Genomic DNA, 21,364 nt, shown 5'->3' with positions numbered 1-21,364 from the left:
AGTGTATTCTATGCACCTACAGCCAAAGGAGTCCTTTTAAATATATAAACCAGATCCTGTCAATCGACTGACTAAAACTCTCCACAGCTTCCCTGTATACTTAAAAAAGAAAATCTAAATCCTTCCACAGTCCATAAACTCTCCATTACCTTGTCCTTGCTAAGCTCCCTGGCCTCACCTCGAAACACTCCATCTTTCCACATGTCACCAGTCTTCAGCCAAACCTATTCCCACTTCAGGACCCTTGCACGTCATTCCTGCCGACAGGATGTTGCCCCCCATCTACCCTTACCCAGCTTCCTTCTTATCTATCAGGCCTTGGTTCAAATGTCACCTCTTCCAAGAGACCCTTATTCCCTTCTTGTATTATGGGCTCATTTGACAAAAAGATGAGAAAACTGAATTTAAGCAAATCTATACCTACTATTGGATAGGCCAAGATTAGAAGAAATCCTGGCTGAGATGAAGCCTTAATTCCTAATCCAACCAGTGTGGATGGTAGGTTTGGAAACTTGTGGATTTAGGTTTAAACCACAGACCTTCTTCCTGCCGGCTGTGTGACCTCAGAAAGGTGTACCAACTTCTCTGAATCATAGACTGCCCATCCCAAATATGGGGATCATAGTAATACCGTGCCTACGTTTCAAATATAGTAGGATAAAGAGGAAGGAAGCTCTAGGAAAACAAGGGCCTTGCCTCTCGTTCACAACTCGATCCTCAGGGCCAACAGCAGTGCCTGGCACACAAAAGACACTCAGAAATCACAGGAAGTAAGGACTGCACCTGGTGTAGGACCTGACACATGGCAGGAGTCTGCTGATCTTGCTTTTGAGAGGACGGCAGTGAGAGGGGACAGAGGCCAGGAGTTCTTCATGGATGTCTTAGCAGGGCCTAGGACACTGACGGGAAGTCCAGTCTCCAGGGCCCACCCTCCCCAGACAGCAGAGAGACAAAGGCAGCCTTGCCAGTGCACTCCCACTGGCCTAGATGGGGCTTCCTGTCCTGGTTTTTCCACGGGAGCTCAGCCACCACTATTGTGCTGGGACAATGGGAGGCTCAGGCCACCCAGAGAGGAACTGCAAACAAGCCAGCATGATGGCAGAGAGCAGCTCCTGACCACAGAGAACGGGCCGGCAGGGGCTCTGGGCCCAGCCCTGAACCCAACACCCCAGGCACAACTGGCTTTTCCAGGCCACCAGTGTTGGCAGGCTGTTAAAAGACCCTCTATCGACTCTTTGTCCAAAGCTTGACAGCTCTGGAAAGCTCGGACCCACGCTGCTCTCATTCTAGAAACTGGCCTTAGACCTGAAACCATCCTTGGGTTTCCAGAGCTGCCCAGAAGCTATACTCAGCCTCAGATGCTCGGTCCACGCCTGGATCACTCACCCCCACCTGCCCCTGCCCAAGTCGAAGAAGAAGAAGAAGAAGAGGAGGAGGAGGGGGAGGAGGAGGAGGAGGAGGAGGAGGAGGAGGAAGAAGAGGAAGAAGAAGAAGAAGACGAAGATGACGACGACGACAAAGAAGACGAAGAAGAAGAAGACAACGACGACGAGGACGACGATGACGACGACGACGGAGGAGGAGGAGGAGAAATGCATCCAGGATACAGAAAAAGAAGGAAATAACAACCACCCACAAGCTTGTCACTATTCGATTTTGGCAAATCTTAACATGATGTCAAGTTTTCTTGACACTGGCAAAAGGAAATTCCTCATGTCCAAGACAGGGAGGTACAGACCAGAAAGGGGCATGCAGGGTCCTTCTGGGGGAGCTGGATGAGTCTATCTCCCGGGCAGAGCTGTGTTGCTCTGGTGATTGTGTAAGCAGGCAGCATACACTGGTAAGCTCGCTGTACCCACATCACTATGTGAGTATCGAACCCCAGTGTAGAAAAGAAAGGCGATGCCACTAAGGGTGAGCCACCCATGCAACGTCCACCCTGCCAGCTACCCGCGCCTGGGGACAGGTTCCCACACATACCTGTGCCAGTTACCACACCACTTGCACCTCTAAGCAACACAGAATAGTGCTCTGCATGTTCCAAGATTGCTACAAGTGCCTGCTTCCAGCCACCTGCTTTTCTTGCCCAACATCACTCTCCCCGGTTTATCCACTCAATTCGCACACAGGACAGCCCATTCTGTGCCAGGTCCAACTGCCAGTGGTGTCTCCTGCTGGAGTGCCCTCTCCCGCACACAGACAGATGAGGAAAGGGTGCCAGGAGCACTCTCGGCCTCCCTGTGACTGCTGAGAGCCTACTGGGGTGGGGCAGGGTCCCTGCCTTGCTGCCACTCCCACCACTTTATCCTGCCTGATAGTGCTGCCATGATCCTCAGTCTGGGGAGTGTAGAAGATGCCATTTCCCCAAGTTTCCCCGTGGGGTGAGGTCCAGTGACTCACAGGGCAGCCCACTTGATGACACACCTGCCGTAGCTGCCTTCTCCTCCCTGTCTCCCCACACCCCAAGGATGACTCCTGGGGTGACCCCCAAGCAAACAACTTTGCCTTGTGTTAATCTCAGGACGTGCTTCCTGGGGATCCAACCCTAAGGCAGACCTCAAGTTGCCCACTTCTTGCTTAAGAGTTGAAATTAGTATGGTGTAACCATTATCACAATGCAAACCTTTCAGTTGCTTCTGATGCCCTCGCTGTCAGCAGTGCTACAATGACTCGGTGCCCTGGGACTCGGACATCAGGCACCCACTCAGGCCTCCCCTGGTGCACACCTAGGCCTCCCAGGCTCACATGTGCACACTCCTCTGCTATAGACTAGGAACACACTCAACCAGTTGGTGTCAAATAGCTCTCTATGTGACTGCTCCAAGCTACGCTCCAAACAGCAGTAAATGAGAGTTCCCATCCTCCCCAGCCCAGAACAAGGTGCACAGGCTCTCATTCATTTACAGGACAGACATTTGCTGAGATCTGCAACATGCCATCGTTAATTCTTTCAACACGCACCATCAGATTTCAGGGGAGGCATTTTGGTCCATGATGTAGAAGACAGAAACAGCTGCACAGCTTGAACAACCTGACAGAGGTCACCCAGCCAGAAACCAACAGAGCAGAACTTGAACCCAGGACTGTCTGACTCCTGCTTGCTGCTGGGAGGAGGGGACCAGAGACGCTGCTCACTGGGCTCCTGGCCCAAGTGTGTGTCCCCACAGTCCCCAGAGCCTGGGGCTGAGCAGGAAGGCAGCCCAGATTGATTAGTGATGTCTGCCAAGGCGGAGAAGGGAGAGGGATGGGAGGGAGGGCGAAAAGGCGGCAGGCAGCAGGACTGAGTCTGCCACCTCTAGGCAGCTCTGATCTGACAACATGGGACACTGGTCTGAAGCCAAACAGCTACTTGGTGCGAGGACACAGATGAGAACCAGGTCTCCCGCTGCCAGGTCAGCCCTACCCTGCCCTGCCCTGCCCTGCCCTGCCTCACCTCAGAACAGAAGTTCTCAACCTGGCGGGGGGACAAGACTCTGCCCCAGAAGGCTTTGGGCTCCTGGCACCCTGCGGGGAGAGGCCAGGGCTGCTGCTCCTACACATCCTCCAGGACACTGGACAGTGGTGGCACAGAGGCCTCAGCAGAGGAAGCCTGGCTTAGAGGAGGTGCTTAGCAAGACCAGAAGTCAGGGCCATCGGGGAGTCAGGGCCGCTGCTCCGTCCCTCCACGCGCTCCCTCAGCTCCAGCCTCACCAGCCGCTGGCTGCCTCTGCCTGCCTTGAGCCTGACTGCAGCCGGCCCCCACCCTTGTACTGAGCCCTGAGAGAAGCCTCCCCTTGGCCCCTATAAAGGAGGGTCTCCGTGCCACCCACACAGGGCACAGGTTTCTTCACGGGGGGCATAACGTTCATCCACGGGCTTACACGAGGAGCCGACAGTGGCACCCACAGCACCCTCACTCTCCTAGGGGACAGCCCTGCCCACCAGGAAAGCGTCCTTCACAGCTGTCTCTCAGCACCCACCTAGGGCCCAGCACACACGATCAGGAAATACAGGCTGGCAGAGGAAGGAGGAGGAAGATAGGGGAAGGGTGAGCCAGAGGGCTGGAAACTGATGAAGGGAGCTGGGAGTAGGCACCAGCAGTAACAAGGAACAGCACCAGGGTAGCTACTGGATCTATCACTGTGTTTTTCTGTTTTGCTCCACTCGCTCTAGAATCCAAGGCCTTAAGCATGACAGTCAAGCTATCTACCACTGAGCTACAACGCCAGCTCTTTGTATTTTGAGACACAGTCTAAGTTGCCCAGGCTGACCTTGAACCTGTGATCCTCCTGCCTCAGCCTCCTGAATAGTCGAGAATACAAGCATGCACTGCCACACCCTGCTCCAGTACATTTTTTTTATTACTGGTCATTTTACCCAATATCGTTGGGCTTTTACCATGTGCTAGGTAGTTCTCTAAGAGGGTTGGTTTGGTTTGGTTTTGAGATGAGGTCTTGCTGTGTTGACCGGTCTGGCCTCAAACTCCTGGGCTCAAGCAATCCTCCTGTCTCAGGCTCCTGAGTGCAGGGACTGTCTGCATCACTACTGCACTTTAATCCTCAGTCTCAGGCTGGGGTGCGCTCACTGCTGTGCCCATTTCACAGGGCAGGAAACCAAGGACTACACGGTAAAGAGCTCACTCAAAGGCATGCAGTTGGCAAGCAGCGGAGTGGGGCCTTAGCCCAAGCAGTCTGGCCTAGCAGTGGGTCCCCACCCCCAACACACATCAGCAAGTCGCTGTGGGCCACAGACGGCATCAACCATCAAAACAGGTAGCAGCTGCCCGTGGGGAGGCCCCAGGGAGCTGCCATCTGTCTGGATCCTGTGGCTGTGGCCCTGGTGGAGAAATATCTCCCCGGAGAGAAAAAGGGCAAGAGGTGGTCCTGGAGACTCTCTGAGACCAACACCAGCAACCTGATCTGCCGGGGATGGGGCCTGGCTGCCCCCAAGGACCCCACCTCAGCCGGGGTGACCTCAGCAGACATATGGTGAAACCTGAGAGGGCCGGGGCAGGCAGGGGAGAGTGGATGGGATCCTGGACCATGGCAGGGACAAGGGGAAGGAGGTGCCCTAAGGACCCATCCGCAACGTTCCAGAGGCCAGGGTCCAGGGAAAGTAGAGGGCCATGAAGTGGCCTGTCCTCCAAGTGATAACGAGACAGCCAAAATAACACAGGAGGAGGCTCGCACAGCCTGCTCTGTGCAGTCCACACAGCCGAGGTGGGGAGACCCCCAGTGCCCAAGTGCTCTCTCTACCCATCCAAGCTCTTGGCATTTACCCTATGGAGAAAGTAAATCTTGCGCATGGCATGAAGATTTAACTTCTGTGTGTGACTTATAACTCTATCATTGTGGGTTTCATTAAATAAAGAATCATCCATTTCAACTAAGGATGGTCATGCCAAAATGACTTGCAGAAATCCACCTGGCGACATGGGAAAAGGCCACTAATGCATCCTTACCTAGGAAGAAAACTGAGCTACAGAGCGTACATAAAGCATCATCTCATTTTTGGTTCAATAAATTATCTCTTCTTAACGTGGGGAACAGAGATAGACAGAGACACCCTGAATCGTGTCTGGGTATGACCAAGATGATCTGTTCTCTCCTGTGCATTCAGTGACAGAACGCCAAATCTGAGGCTAAAAAATGTATCTCCCAGCTTCCCTTGCAGCAGAGTGTGGGCATGCAACTAAGCTTAGGCCAATCAAGTGTAAGTAGATACAATGAATGTGACACCTTAGGAGTATCTTAGGGAGTGTGGAGAAGAATGGACAGGGATTCACTTCTGCTATACCTCCTTCCTACTGACTGGATCACTAACGTGATGCCTGAAGGTCAAGCAGCCGTACTGCTACTACCAAGCTGAAGCCGTGTGTTGAAGATGGCAGAGTGGCAATATGGATACGGCAGGAGCCTCTATCCCTCATGCCTGGGGCTGCCTGTAATCGCAGAAGGAAATAAACTTCTGTCTCACTGAAGGTGCTGTTATTTGGGTTTCATCACAAGCCCCGGGACCTAATCCTAACTCATAGTGTAGAATTATAGATTTCAATTTTCTTGTTCTTGTTCTTTTTTCTTTTTTTCATATTGCTACAATGACCATGCTGCTGTTTAACCATAAGTAATCATTTAACATAAACGTTATTTTTTTATTGTTCCTGGAGGGGAGGGCTTACTGAACATACCAGGCTCTCTCTCACCCACCCCTATGACCACCACCTCAGCATCCAAGGGCCCATCTTCATCCTCCTGCTGGGTGTCCCTGCTTGGGGATGTCAGTGCCACCAGGGGGGACCAGGGCAGGGCCAGCCGATATGGACCAAGAGGCTTCCTTCTGCAGTGGCACCTCGAAGCAGACCTCCCCTCCCTCGGGAAGGTGCCCATCCTAGTGGCCCCCACGAGCCAGCCGGCGCTTACCCACCTGGGCAAGACTGTAGCATATCCCTACTCGTGGTGCCCACTGCGCCCCGGGCTGAGTGGGACCTGCCCCACTCTGTCCTGAGCACACAGACCTGGCCCGGGGCCAGAAGCACAGAGCCACTGGCCCAGAATAGCTTCCCAAAAGGCCCAAATTTCCGAGTTAAGACCTCATCTCTAAAGAAGGTGACAGGGCCGGGGATTTAGGTCAGTGGCACTGCGCCTGCCTTGCAAGTGCAAGGACCTCAGTTCAATCCCCAATACCAGAAAAAAAAAAAAAAAGGTTACTTATTCCCTACTCCGAAAGGACCAAGAGAAGGAAACACTCATTTTACAACTTGAAACATGCTCCTTTTCCTTATACAGTACAGCCTATTAGGGAGTACATACGTGTCATTATGTAGTACACAGCACAAATACATCACCTTGTATTATTGCACCTTTTTTTTTTTTTGCAATTGAACCCAGGGCCTTCATACTGAGCTACATCCCAGCCCCTCCCCTTTTTAAAATTTATTTACAGTATTTTTATTTTGAGACAAGGTCTTGCTAAGTTGCCCAGGCTGGGCTTGAACTTGCCAGAGAGCTGGGATGACAGCTGTGTGCCACCCCACCCAAGTTGCATCAGATCTTTAACAGTGACTTCTTCCTGTCAGCACTTACAAATAAGTGCCTCCCTACTGTCGTGAACAATTGGTCACTGTCTCCCTCAGGGCCTTTGCACTTGCTGTTGTTACCTGGAACCCTTTCTTCAGATACCTGCAGGCACCCTCCTCCATTTCATTCCCATCTAGAATCAAATGTCATTTCTGTTGCCACCTCCCCAGTTAAGCAGAAGCCCATCCTTCCCCTGCATCCTCTACCTCACCCCTCTTCGCCTCCCCCTGCTGCATTCCCTGCACCCGCTCCTATCCGCTGCTTCCTACTGTCCATTTGCCATCTGCAGTGCCAGCCCCAGGAGGGCGGTGGCTTGTTCATGGGGCACCCTCTGCAGCCAGGACAGTGCCTGCACAGAGTAGATGCTCAGTAAAAGGGTGCAGTTTGCCTTTCTCCAGCACAGTGAACCATGGTGGTGTGCACACTGCCTATTCATGAGGAGGAAGTCACCACGACAGCTCTGGAGTAGGGCAGCTGGGACAGGCAGCTGCTGAAGCAAGGACTGAGTCCCACAGCCCAGCGTCTCTGGGCTGCCCTGTGCCACACGGTGGGAGCCCTCTGCCCCCAAGGTGGCTAAGGTGGATCTAAGGTGGCTCCAGAGGGGTGCCCTAAACGTCTTCAAGAAGTGACTCACAGGATGGCACTGCTAAGAGTGAGGCCCCTCCCCTGGGCACATGAGGCCCTGTTCCTCGAACCTTGGACAAAAGCACTGGCAGCTTAAAAAATATATGCAAAAAATCTTGACTTCATCATCTGCAAAGCACAACTGATGTCAGCACATCTGGCACCAACCAGTGCTTCTCAGAGCCAGAGAGCAGGGACAGGGGCAGTGGGCAGCCAATGGGTTCCCCAGGATGGAGGCTAGGAGGGTCCCAGAAGCAACCCGAGCAGGAATGTGGCACACAGTACATCCCAGGGAGCGAAGAGAGGCAAGGGGAAAGGGCCAATCATGGCAGGGGTCATGCAGCCAAGGAGGCCCCTGAGACAGTGGGGGTCACACCCCCGGGGTTCCAGGAGGGGAGGCTGGGACTTATACACGATCCTGACAGCAGGCGTCCAGGCGGGGCTGACCCCTGGCACCCTCGGTCCTCCCTGTAAACAACAAAGCAGCTCTGCCAGCCAGACAAAGGCACCAGGCCAAGGAGCACAGGTGCTGGCAGTGGGAAGTACACGGGACCCGCAAAAGCCAACACATGGGACAGGCTCCTTCAGGGGTGCCTGGTACACAGTGAGTTCTCAATAAAACACTGGCTATCACTACCCCACAGCTCCCCCTTGAGTTCACAGAGCCCGGGTATGGACACACACCCTTGGTGTTCTGAGGAGGCCTCTGGCAGCAGGGTGGCCCCAAAGCCACTTGTAGCACCCCCACGCACCCTGGAATCCTGTCCCCTGTCCCATCCTCCTTGCCAACCACTGGCCACATGACCTTGAGGAGGCACCAGCCTCTCTGAGTCAATTTCCTCATCCAAAAAAAGCAAGCAGTTGTTGAGATTTAGCGATAGTATGCAGATGAATGCTCTGTGACAAAAAGGCTTCCTAGAAGGGGCAGAGGCAGGGCCAGGAGGGGCAGGATGATTGAAGAAGACAGGAAGTTGTTTAAGATCCTATTCCAGGGGGAGAAAGCCATCTGCAAAGTGTAGGGCAGGGAGCAACTTCAGAGATATTCAAGGGAAGCCTGTCTGAGAAGCAGGCATTTGTGCACACAGAGACCTGAGTGATGCAGCAACTCTGCAAGTGTCTGAGGAAACAGTGTTATAGGCAGAGGGAATGGCCAGTGCAAAGGCCCTGGGGTTGTCAGTCCTTCCAAGACAATCCTATCTAAGACATCTGTCCCTACCCACTCTCCTTCCTCCGCAGCCATGCTCATGGACATGGCCTCACCGTGGACACTTTGTATACTCATTTGCCAGTCTACTGCCCACCTGTCTCACCAGGGAGTCACCTCTGCGAGGATGTCTATGTCACGGTGGTGTCCAGGGCCTAGAATAAAGCCCTTGGCAGCTATGTTTAAATAACTAATCGACTACCTGACATAGACTTCCTCACCCACCCAGCTCCTGCTCCTGGGCCCTGATAACAGGTACCCAGTTTTCACCTAGCCCTACCCAAATCTGACCAAAGGAAGCTGAAGCAAAAACCCAAGTTGCTACAACCTGTTGTGAACAGGCCTGATGCAACAGTGGAGCCAGGGAGAGACGGGGAAGTGGACACTTCCCCACACAGCCCCCACTGCACTCGCCAACAAGCTGCCAACCCTGGCCAAGACCCAAGCAGTGCCTCCTCCTGTACAGCCCCGAGAGGGGCATGTTCAGTGTGGCCTGCAGAGGGCTCTGAAAAAAGCCCCACCTACATTCCAATATCAGACTTCCCATGAACATCCCACCTCCAAAAGATGACCCACAGGGATCAGGGGCCCACAAGGCTAGAAGGGGCTCAAACAGAGAGGCAGGCTCCACCTTCACCCAGAGTGAGTGATCCTGTTTTCCAACCTGGCACACTGATGACGCACTCATTTCCCTGCCTGGCCAGCGGGCATCTCGCAGACAGGAAGACACCGTGATGGCAGACAGGAAGCCTGTCTTTTCTCCCCACACCCTCACTGGGCAGACATCATCAATGGAGCACAGATCTCTATCCTGCTGGGTCTTCTCTACGTCCAGAATTTCTCTGCTCATTGTTGTCACCTACACCCATAAACTAGTCTCAAATCTTTCCTAGTCAAACCCCAGTTTCTCCCCACTCCTTTGGGCCCCTCAGCATTTTTGTTTCCTGAAGAATGGGCTCATCAGAGTGGGATTATGGCAGGGATTCTCAACTTTGGCACCTTGACATTTGAGTGGATAATTAATTCTCTGGTAGGAGGGCCGTCCCACCACAAGTAAGATGGTAAGCAGCTTCCCCAGCTTCTACCTACAAGATGCCAGGAGCAACCCTCCTCTCTCTAGCTGTGACAAACAAAAATGCCTCCAGATGGGGCCCAGGGTTTTTTTGTGGGGGAGAAGGGCACAGTGTCAGGACACAGAAAACAGACTCGAGACCCTAGGGTTTGGGGTTCGATGCTCACTCAGCTGACTGCTGGCCGTACCCCTCAGCAGACTCACTGCGTCTCAGCTCCTTCCTCTGGAAAATGAGGACATAAAATGCCACAGCTGCTAATGGGTCTGGAGTTTCTTTTGAGGGTGATGGAAATTTCCGAAAGTTGAGTGGCAGTGACGATTATGCAACTCCATGAATGTACTAAGACACACTGAGTTGCATCCTTTAAATGACAGAATCGTGTGGTGGTGTGTAAATTACATCCCAAAAAGCTATCACACAAAAAACAAAACAAAGAGGGCCTCTGCCAGGCAGCCTGGTACAGAAAGAGCAGGATAAAGTCCATCGGGCACCGGAGCCGGAGCCATAGAACTGTTATCAGCCCATAAATGGCCGGGAGGCAAAGCCTGGAGTGACCAGCAGTGACGGTGGGAACAGGCTCCTCTCTGGGTGGCATGTCCCGCCTGAATGTCCCAGACAAAGTATCACAGGGCCCCAGGATGCAGGGAGGGGCGGCTGGCTGTCCTGGGGTCCCTGTGCCGTCTGTGGGGACAATGGGTGGAATTCGGACTCCTCTCCTCGGGGCCTGACACTTGACATCTGAAGACAATGACTTTCAAGAAGCTTTGTTTTTTTCCTCAGTCCAATTTTTTTTTTCCATCTCCCCAAACAATCACTGCTGGGCTGGCGGCTGAACGGTGCTCCCCCTCAGCTTGCAAAGGATTGTGTTTGCAGAGCCAGAAAACAATGCACAAAAGTGAGAGAATGTAAAAATAGTGGCACTTGGGGCACAGGATGGGCAAGGGTGGGGCTCAGCGTGGAGGACCCTCTGGTTTCTTTTTCCCAGCGCCTGCTTGGGCCCGGGGAGGGGATGCAGGGCTGAGAAGCCACAGGACAGGTCTCCGGGCACAGACGACGGTGGTTGCTCAGCTGCAGTCTGGGCTCCTCAGTTGAGAAGTGCTGGCGAGGTTCCTGCTGCTCCCCACTCATGGCCTCATCCAGCCCAGCTCAGTCCCAGGGCACAGAAGAGGAGACGGGTTCCCAGAGGCTGAAGCAGCAGCCCAGCACACACAGCTAAGTGCACAGGGCTGGGATCTGACCCCTGGGCCCAGGGCACAGGCACAGGCTTTCCACCGCATCCACTCTGGTGCAGTCTTGTGTTCTCACTTCCCCGGCTCCCACTTGCTCCTCACTTGTGCTGGGGCCGGGCCATTAAATCGCCCCCGCAAACCCAAGCTCCACATGGGCAGGTCCCTTTGCCCCCAGGTCTAGCACTGGGCAGGAGAATTTCGGGACAGAAGTGACCCAGAGCCTGTGGACATCTGGGGCTCTCAGAGAGGCCTCAAGTGCTGAGGCTGAATGTGGCCCGCCAAAGACGCCCACACCCGAATGCACGAACCTTACAGGACAAAGGAGACTGCACACGCGATTAAGGTGAGAGCCTCCTGGATTATCCAATGGCATCACACGGGCCCCCATAAAGAGAGAGAGGGTCAGAGTCAGAGAAAGTTGCAAGATGGCACTCGGGCCACCGAGCCAAGGACGCAAGCAGCCTAGAACCCGGAAAGGCAAATCACCAGATCCCTCCAGAGATTCCAGAGGAAGCCCAGCCCTGCCAAGGACTTCATTCTAGTCCCATAAAACCCATTTTAGACATCTGACTTCCAGAAGATAAGAAAAACTTTCTGTGATTCTGGGGATGGAACCCCAAGGTCTTCCCACTGAGCTACTTCCCCAGACCTCCTTTTATTTTTTACTTTGAGGCAGTCTTGCTAAGTTGCCCAGGTTGGGCTTGAACTTGAGATCCTCCTGCCTCAGCCTGCCAGAGTGCTGGGACTACAGCATTGCCATGCCTGGTAAATGTGTATTGTTTTAAGCCATCAAGTTGGTGACGATTTATTACAGAAGCCATAGGAAAGCAACACAACCACCGAGCTTGAAACATGCAGTAAAAGTCAACTTCCATCGCATCTCCATGAACATGACCCCGACCCTCTGTCACAGTTAATACAAAATGCATATGATGTGGATCAGCCATGCTTTTCACACAGTGCTCAGCAGATACTCAGCAACCTGGAGATACCTTCTCTCCCCAGTCCAACGGTTTCTATTAACAAACATGCGCTAAGGACAGATGGTCTAGAAACAGCAATTATTATAATGAGCAGAATACATAAACTACCCCTCACTGCCAGATCTGTTCAGTTCCTGGTCTGAAAACAGGAGGCCCCTTGGGAAGAGGGGATGAGGGGCCCTCAGGACACCACCAAGTCACGAGAGCTGCATGGCGCTGGCATGGTCAACAGAGGAAGGGTACAGAACCGGCCCTGACGTGCACCAAGCTCTTATTGCACACCAGCGCCAGGGGCACGGAGAAGGTGGCTGCTGTGTCCCTTTCCCTGGGAGAGCCTGGAGCCTTTGCCCAAGGTCACCTCTGCAGGGAGGAGGACAGAGCTCAGGTCCTGGGGCTCCACAGTCAAGACTCCTCCCATGGGGCACCATGCGCCCTGGGCACCACACAGAATGCTAATGTGGCCCTCAGCTCCCTGCCACTCTGAAGTGACCAAAATGGCCCAAGGGGCAAGACCTGACCCACCACCCACTGACTCTGGCAGCTCTGCCCTCTTGGCTTGCAGCCTCCATGCTCCTCCTCCACCTGCTGCCCAGCTTCTCCCTCCAGCCAGATATCCACAGCCTCCAACCTCCCCACCAAAGCCCACGGACAGGTGGGTGGGCACTGCCATAACCGTAGCCTGGCCTGGACTTCTGTGCTCGGCCACTTAACGGCTGCCTCCCCCGCCACACTGGCACCTCCCTGCAGGCCCCCCTAGGCCCGGGTCAGACTCTCCCACTCACATGCCTACTCAGTTATGGTCCCAGCACTTGGCACTGACAGCGATGCCTTCTGGTGGGCAGATGGGGGGGCTCTTTCTCTGGCGCTCAGTTTCCTCACCCTAAAACAGGTATCACAACAGCGCCGACTTCGAGGACCCTGAGGATGACAAGAAACGCTGCACACGAGCTGGGTGACCTGCAGTGACCGACTCCCCTCTCGGGGCCTCAGTCACCCAGCCACACAGTTCGGGCACACACTGCCCCCACGCAGGACCTTGTGCCCTTGATTTCAAACGTGACCCTGCCACAGATTCTCCATGAGACCCTGTGGAAGCTGCCTCCACTCTGCCCTGTTCCCTCTTCTGCAAGACGGGGAGAGATCAGATGAGGACCCCAAGGGCCCCCTAGCTCTGGGTGAGGAGGCTGGGCCCACACACATCCTAACCACCCCCACCATAGGCTGTGACAGGCCACCAGAGCTTGCGAGGGGGCCTTTCAAAAGCTCCTTCCCAGGGGAGCTCAACCAGGGACCGGAGACCCCAAGCAGAGAGGGCAGAGCTCCCTAGAGGGGCACCAAAAGCCTCCCCAAATAAGTGACACCAAGAGCCAGAAGCGGGTTGTGGTGACAGATCAACTGGCCCAGGTCCCCACCAACCAGCAGGGGAGGGCACTGGAGTCTCTGAACTCCAATTTCCCCTTCTATAAAACAGAGTCATACATCAACTTCAGAAGATAAAACTGCTACTAAGGCTTGACCTCAGGGTCATTCATGCCAGAGTAAATGTCAGTGTTTGTGTTACTGTCACTGACTGACATCATTTTTTTTTTATCTGTCAGAGGAGCATCGTGATAAAAGACCACCCGGTACTTGCCTGACATTTCCCTGAAACTGTATGCCTCGCTCTACTCCAGGCTGCCAGCTGATCTGCCTTTCCCAGGATGGTCCACACTTGCTCCACCTCAGGCCCTTTGCACATGCTGTTTCCCATCACCACAACACAGGACAGCTCAGATGTCCCCTCTTCAGACAGCCCACCCTGACAACCCTGACTGAAGTGCCACCTCAGCCTCTGCCCGCTCCCTCCCTCCCTCCCATGCCACCTGTTAATTTCGCTGGGAAGCAGGGGTCACAGTCTAAGCCTTAGCGTCTGCACCTCACTGGTTAGCAGCCTTCTCTCCCTGGAGCGCCAGCTCCAGAGGGCAGAGGTTTTGATCTGTCTGGCTTGCTGCAGTATCAAAACCATTTAGAAGGAGGCAAGGCACATCTGTAACAGAATCAGCAAGGGCCTCTTTCTGGGCTTTTTGAAGACTGAGGGAAACTCTACATGAAACTTAGTGTTTGGGACAGAAAAGAGAATCCAATGAAAACTCAAATTAGGGCCGGGGACATAGCTCAGTGGTTTCGCCGCCTGCTGCGCAAGCACAAGGACCCGAGTTGGATCGCCAGTACAAACGAAAACAAAAAACCTCAAATTTAAAAAACCTCAAATATCCATCACCAGGAGAATGGATGGAGAAACCAACGAACATGCAAACACGGCTGCCTCTCCTGGATGTCACGCCAGAGGCAGAGGCCGGCTGGGCAGGGCAAGCTACAAGCTGTGGAGCAGCCACGGAGCAGTCCAAAGAGCGCAGGCTCCTTTGGACAGAGGCGGAGGGCGAGGGGGTTCTGGGGAGGAAATCTGAGGGTCCCGTGTGGCCACACGCAGGCGCCCACTCACGGAGCTGCACGCTTGCTGTGCATTTCCCAGGATGTAACGGTACCGCAGGAAGACGTATGTCACAGACTTTCTTCTGATTCGAGGCTAAGACGGAGGGGGCTGTCCCCCTCCTCCTGGGTCACCCACCTGCCCCTGCACGGATGCTCCTTCCGGCTGCAGCCCCCAGGCCTTCCACGTCCCAGCACCCCCTCCCACAGCCCCACACTCATGAGGCCCCCGCTTCTGTTGGGCCTGTTGCCAAGAGACGAGCCGCCCACCACACTCTGAGGAGATGTGGGGACAGGAAGCCTGCGTCTGCGCTCCAGCTCTGAGGCAAACAGGAAAAGGGGTCAGGAAGCAGTGTGGGGGAGGCAGAGGCAGGGGGCTCCCCACTGAACGGGACAAGCCCTGGATACTGCAGGGGATCCTCTGCCGTGTTTGGAGGGAGTCCCCCACTCATCCAGGGGCACAGCGACATCTATTAACATTCACTCTATAGCTGCTGATGGGGCATCTCCAGGAGACACAAAGCACAGCGCATTCGGCATACATCAAAGGCAAAGCCGCCTCCAACAGTGGCTGCCATTGTCAGAACAAAACTCTACTTTTGCTACCACCGTCTTCAAAGCCCGACATGACCTCTTTGCTTCCTACCCCCTCTGAGTTCCATCTCCCTCGCTTCCTCCCACACCGGCCCCCTTGACAGTCCAGGACACAGCCAGCAGGTCCCTGTCACAGGGCCTTTGCGCTGGCTGTCCCCTCTGTATCCATATAACCTGATCAGGTTGTGCTCAGACATCAGCTCCTCAATGAGGCCCACCCTGCAACATGTTCTCAGCACCCTCCCCTCTCAGCTCGCTTCATTTTTTCCACAGCATTTATCCCTTGACAACACTATACATTTTCTTATTTAGTATGTACCTTTACTTCCTATCTTCACTGCCTCCCCTCAAACATGAAGAAATGGGCTTTTTTCTATCTGTGCAGTGCTGTGCCCTGGATACCTGGTAGATAGCAGGTGCTCAGTAAATTACTTGGAGGCACAAGGAGGTAAATCAGAGGTTTATTACAAGATTGACTTTAATGTTCTGAATCAATTTTTGGCCAGGAGTATGTGTTATCTGGATAATTTAAGAAGCACAATGACAGACTGGGTTCTAAAAGAAAGTGGGGGCCACCCCAAGGTCAACAGGTCTGATGTCACAGAGGCAGGCACAGGGACCAGCCGGGGAGTTTTTGAAAAGACACATATGTCCAGGAGGTGCACCGGGAAAATCCAATTGGACTCAAGAGGTTTGGACAAAGGTGTGCAATCTACTGTTTCTCCAGCTAAACATGAAGGGCTCAAGGGAGGTGGTCAGGGAGCAATCCCCAGTGTGACCCTGGCAAACAGGCAAGGTCTGGTGAAGCAGAAATGACATGACAAGGGAAGCAGGACACCAGGACTCCAAACCCTTTGAGTCTCACAGCAACCCGGGGACAGCCTAATCCAAGACCTCGTAGGCGTCAGCAGGCATCGGGATCCCTGGGCACTCAGGGCAAACACTGGTTCCTGGGCCCTGACCCTCACTGGCTCTAATCCATGGGACAGAGTGGGGCTTGGCATCTGCATTCCTAGTGTGCTTCCTCAGGTGCCTGAGTGGGGCACGTTCCGGGAGGTACGGTGGAGCCTGATCTTCCTGTGTGAGTACACAGAGTTGCCCTTCATCACAAAAAGTAGAAAGACCACAACGAGACAGTGAAATCCTACACCAACAGCACCACTGGTAACGGGCTGGTCTGTCACCTTCAACTGCTTCTCCTGTGCAGCGTTCGGGTACAGCTGTCATCACAAGCCCAGAACGTCACCTTCCACTGGCCTGCAGGGGATAAAGACACAGGCGTGGCCCACACACACCTACCACTCCCCCGTTCAGGACCGCTGGCTGGTTTCCAATTAAGGTTGCTTCTTTAGTATTTTTAAGCAGTGCTTCCCAGAGTATCTTAGTACATAAAAGCATCTAGATTTGTTTTTTTTTTCCCCTGTGCTTAGGATTTTTCCTTAGATTCCATTTTCAGAAGCGGGATCCCAGCCATTCCAGATGGGTTTCTCCAAAGGGTCTGCATCCATCTGCCACCTATAATGATGCCAAAGGCAGCGAGTCTGAGTCTCATCGTTTGTGCAGCCCAGCCCGGCACAGAGGAGCCTGTGGTACAGGAGCAAAACCCTTCAGGGCTGCTGCATGCTGAGAAGGATTCCAGGCTGGGCGCTGTCCAAAGTGCTTTAGGAACAATCACACATAACCCACACCACACCCCGACAGCAGTGACGCCACACACCGGCACGCTGCAAGCGAGCACTCAGCAAGTGCCCTTCATCATCATCATCATCTGCGCTCAGTTTTCCTATCAAGATATCATCGGACAGAACTGGTTCCAGGAAGCTGGGCCAAGTCTCTTGGGTGTCATGGGTACGGACCGGAGGCCAGGCACACCCCAAGACAGGAAAGAGGAGTCACCGGCACCCTGTGCAGAGCTCTTCTGGCAATGGACTGGCCCTTGTCTCTGTGACTTTGGATGACAGACACCTGTGGTCTCGCTGGACATTGCCTGCAGCAGCAATGGCCCAGCCTGGGGCCCAGAGTCTGCGGCCAAGGCCTCAGAAATGTGGCAGTGAAGGGTGAGTCTGTAGACGCATCGGTGAGAGAGCTTGCCGGAGGAAGACATGTCCCAACTATCACCCCAGCCACCAACCATGGCACAGACTGGCTCAAAACAAACTCCCCAGTTCCTTTCTTCTCTCTGTAGAACTTCCTACCATATCACGCTGAAAAGGAAATCAGCAACCCAGAGCGGGAATGGTGACAGCAACACACAAATCATGTCGAGTCTGCTGGGGAAAGAGGAAGAGGCCACCTGGGCTGGGTCAGAGCTCCTCCTGCCCACTGCGTCCAGGCAGGATGGCCGCCAGGCAGAGTGCCAAGGCAGATGGAGAAGCTGTCTGGGGAACTCACGTCTACTCATGATCTCCCATCCACCGGCAAGTCACTCTCTTCCCTGGACTCAGTTTTACTCATCTGTAAAATGGGCAAAACACTCCCTGCCTAAGGGGTATTATGAAGATTTAAATAAGATCTAGAAAGTGCTCCCAGCACACAGCAAATGCTCAATGGATGTCCCTAATGATATTAAGCTCAAGCTTTTCATCCTGGCCTGCAGGAGTCAAAGGCTCCTCCGGTGGGCTGGGGCCCTGCCCATCTGCCTTAAGAGCCCCACACGGACCCTTTTCCTGATCACCACTAACCATGTATCACACAGAGAGAGGCAAGCAACTTTCTTGGGACGGAACCTTTGTATATTCTCTCAATTTATTCAACAAGTATCTGATGGGCAATAAGCCATGTGAACAACTCGAGGGATTGTTCCAGACAGAGGGACCAGCGTGTGCAAAGGTATGAACATAGGAGTGAAGCAGCTATGCCCCGAAGACAGTAAGGAAACCACTGAGGCTGTATGCTGGGGAGCGAGGAGGAAATGAGGTCAGACTTCCTTTGCAAGGAGACCAGTGAGCAGTGCCTCCGGCCACTGTGGGATTTTCTGCTTTCCTCTAGGCAAAGTGGGAGACATGGAGGGTTCTGAGCAAGGGAGGGACAGGAACTGACACAGTTCAAACAGACCCATGTGGCTGTGCGAGAATGGACTGCAGCGGGGGCCCCAGGGATGGCGGTGGACTCGGGCAGCCTGCGGTGGTACTAGGAGGCAGTCAGACTAGTGTTTTGAAGGCAGAATCTGTGGGATCTCCTCATGGGACATGGGGAGGAAAGAGAAGTCGAGGCTGACCCCCTGATCTCTGGCCTGCAGCACTGCTAGGACAGAAGTCACTCTTCCTGAGACAGGAAGGACTGTGGCAGAGTGAAAGTGGAACTTGGGACCCCTGAAGTCCCTGTCCTCACCGCCCAGGCTGGGGAGGGGACAGACCGTCTGTTAACAGATCCTCGCACCAGAGGGACTGGAGTACAGCCATGCTCAGCACTACGAAGCAGTCTGGGAGGGGCCTGGGCATCAGGGCAGACTGCCTGGCAGAGGCCGGGGCCTGAGACCAGGAAGCCAAATGAGGAAGTGGTGAGAGCTGCTACTGCTGTGCACTCCTCGCTTTGCTAACACCTCACCCAACTCCACACCCAAGAACAGAGGCCCGTGGCTTCCGAGGTCAGAACTGTGGAATTGGCCAGAGCCAGGTTCAAATCCCAGCCCCACCTCCTTCTTGTTGGGAGGCCCTGAGCTAGAAATCTCACCTCTATCTGCCTCGGTGTCCTCATCCATAAGAGAGGGTGCTTGTGCGCACTTTGCTGGATGACAGAAAGCAACGTCATCTTCCTCCCTAGCCTCAGAGAGAAGCTGCTTTGTCCAAAACATGGAGGGGAAGGGAACAGGAGCAGCTGGCCCCTTGGGGACAAAGCTACAGGCCAGGCCCTCCACTGCCCTGGCTGGGGATTTTCCACCCGTCCAAAAGGGGAACTCATGGAAACCCCAGCCTCGGGGCTGCCACAGGCCAGGGTGTCTTTCCACAGCGAGGCCAGACTGGTCACAGCAACAGAATCCGCTTTCTTCTCAGCCCTCAGTGGCCAGGAGCCTCTGGCTTGCTCTTCTCCAGGCCTGGCTACCCAGACACCATGGTCAGCAGCATCTCTGAGGGCCCTGTGAATTCATTCCTTTGATCACTAAGTGAATCCCAAGTTTAGCACCTACTTAAGGGCCCTGGTCAGAGCTGTGTTCTACTGGACAAGGGTTGTAGGGGCACAAAAATAGACAAAAGTACAGTGGATAAGCAATATGGAGAAAATCAAGCAGGAGAGGGAAAGATGATGTTTAAATGCAGTGGCCAGGAAAGACCGCTCTGATAAGAGGATTCCAGCAGAGACCTGGATGAAGCTAGGGAGTGAACCATGGGATTCTAGGGGGCAAGCCCAGCCAGTGCAAAGGCCCTGTGACAGGGGCCTGCTTGATGTATGCGAGGACTGCCACGGCTGGAACAGAGCAAAGAGTCACAAAGGCCTGGAAAGGGTGACACGGGGCGGTACGGTAGGCGTAAGAGCAGAAGGGAATGCAGAGGCCAGAACATTCTGGAAGGAAAAAGGGACTCTACTCTGAACACACTGGGAAGGCCCTGAGGAAGGAGGACTCTGCATCTACCCACAGCATGAAGGTATGAGTAGCAAGTACTCCCTCCACATGCAGCCCTGTTCCCAAGGGCAGCACGGAGGACTTCAAGGCTGGACCTGTCCCCATCTGCCAGATGGAGATGGGCGTCCTGCCCAGCCTGGGGCAGGGGTGTCTAAGGAGGAACACAGGCGAGGCAGTGAAGTTGGCAGCAGGGTCACCCTGGACCCCAACCTCAGGGCTGGCTGCTGGGGCCCTTCACCCCGGCAGCCACTGTAACACAAGCGCGAGGCCCCAGGGACGAGCCCGCCTCCAAGCCAAAATGGGCACTCAGGAGACAAGGTGTCCAAGGAGGCAGTGCCTGGCAACCAGATGCCTGCTTAGCAACAGTGTGATGGGATGGCAACTGGACTCCATGGCAACCACCAACTGGGGCCCAGAGGCTGGGTACTGCTTTTTTTAGGGGGAGGGGGGATTGTTCTCAGGCTCCTTTCTAAAGCAGCGTGACTCACGGGCCTGAGAAGCCCAGCGGGTTCCGGATTCCAGAGCTCAGCCTGTAGGACTGGAGGCCTGGGCTTCACTCCCTACCTAGAAACTGCCAAGCGCTCGGTCCCTGAGTGCTTCATTTGGCTTCTCTGATATTTAGCCTCCTCTCTGGGAGGGAGATCAAGGCCTACCCAGCAGGGACAAGTGAGGAGGCAGTGCTGATGCCTAAAAATGAGACCAGCAAGCACCGAGGGAGCACTTAAGTCACACAGGCTCTGTGCTCCGTGCTCAGAGAGCCATTATCTCACTTAATTCTTCCAAGGACTTCCTCAGGCAGGTGGTGTCCTTACTCTGAATCCTCTGTACAGGTGAGGAAACCAGGGCGGTGGGAAGTAAAGCCTCACACACAGGCGGGGGACGAGCTGATCCTAACTGCCACCATCTACATGTTCTGCTGCCGAGGCCCACTCCACCTGTGCTACTCCACTGGCTTTATCCCCACAGCCCTGTGAAGCAGACCCCTCAGACAGCCCACTGCACAGAGGAGTGCACTGAGCACAGGGAACGAAGTAACTTGCCTAAGGGGGAAGTGGGAAAACTGCAGCTCAGATGCAAACCTTCTGATGCCAAAATCCACCCCAACATTCCAGGCACTTCATAGATGTTTTAGCAACATGAGCAGGTCTGACTATGGAAGGGCCAGCAAGTCCTCAATGCTCCAAGTCTCCAGCCTCAAGCCTGAGGCCCAATGTTCCCTGGCCCACCCCCTATCCTCCCGAGGGCACGATGGCTGCCACTGGAATCCCACCCCTGACAGTAGCACAGAAGGCTGATAAACCGGGGCCCCTCGAGGTGACCACAGGAGACTTTCACAGAGGACATTCATCCCACACCTACTGCCCAGAACCATCTACAGGTGGGTTCTGCAGGGCAAAAATGCTCCTTAATGTCACATCCAAACATCTCAGACCACAGCTTGACAGCTAGCGTCCAGGGCAGGTGGACAAGTGAGAACCTGAAGGGTAATCTGCCCTCCAGAGGCTAAAAATCTCGGGGAAACCAGAACCACACACGCAGAGTGGATTGTGCAGAAAGACCCTGCACTTTAGG

At 54.2% G+C, this 21,364-nt stretch overlaps 1 protein-coding gene across 3 annotated transcripts in view; it reads right to left on the bottom strand.

The window, feature by feature from the left end:
- The window catches only part of Prex1 (phosphatidylinositol-3,4,5-trisphosphate dependent Rac exchange factor 1), a 192,304-nt gene that overhangs the window by 125,037 nt on the left and 45,903 nt on the right, over window positions 1-21,364 (bottom strand). The gene's annotated exons all lie outside the window — the stretch shown is intronic.

Source organism: Heterocephalus glaber, unplaced genomic scaffold (genome assembly GCF_053883595.1).
Source record: "Heterocephalus glaber isolate CG9 unplaced genomic scaffold, H.glaber_assembly_v1.0 deba00001673, whole genome shotgun sequence".
NCBI classification, from domain to species: domain Eukaryota; kingdom Metazoa; phylum Chordata; class Mammalia; order Rodentia; family Bathyergidae; genus Heterocephalus; species Heterocephalus glaber.
This window is presented reverse-complemented; position numbering and strand designations above follow the sequence as displayed.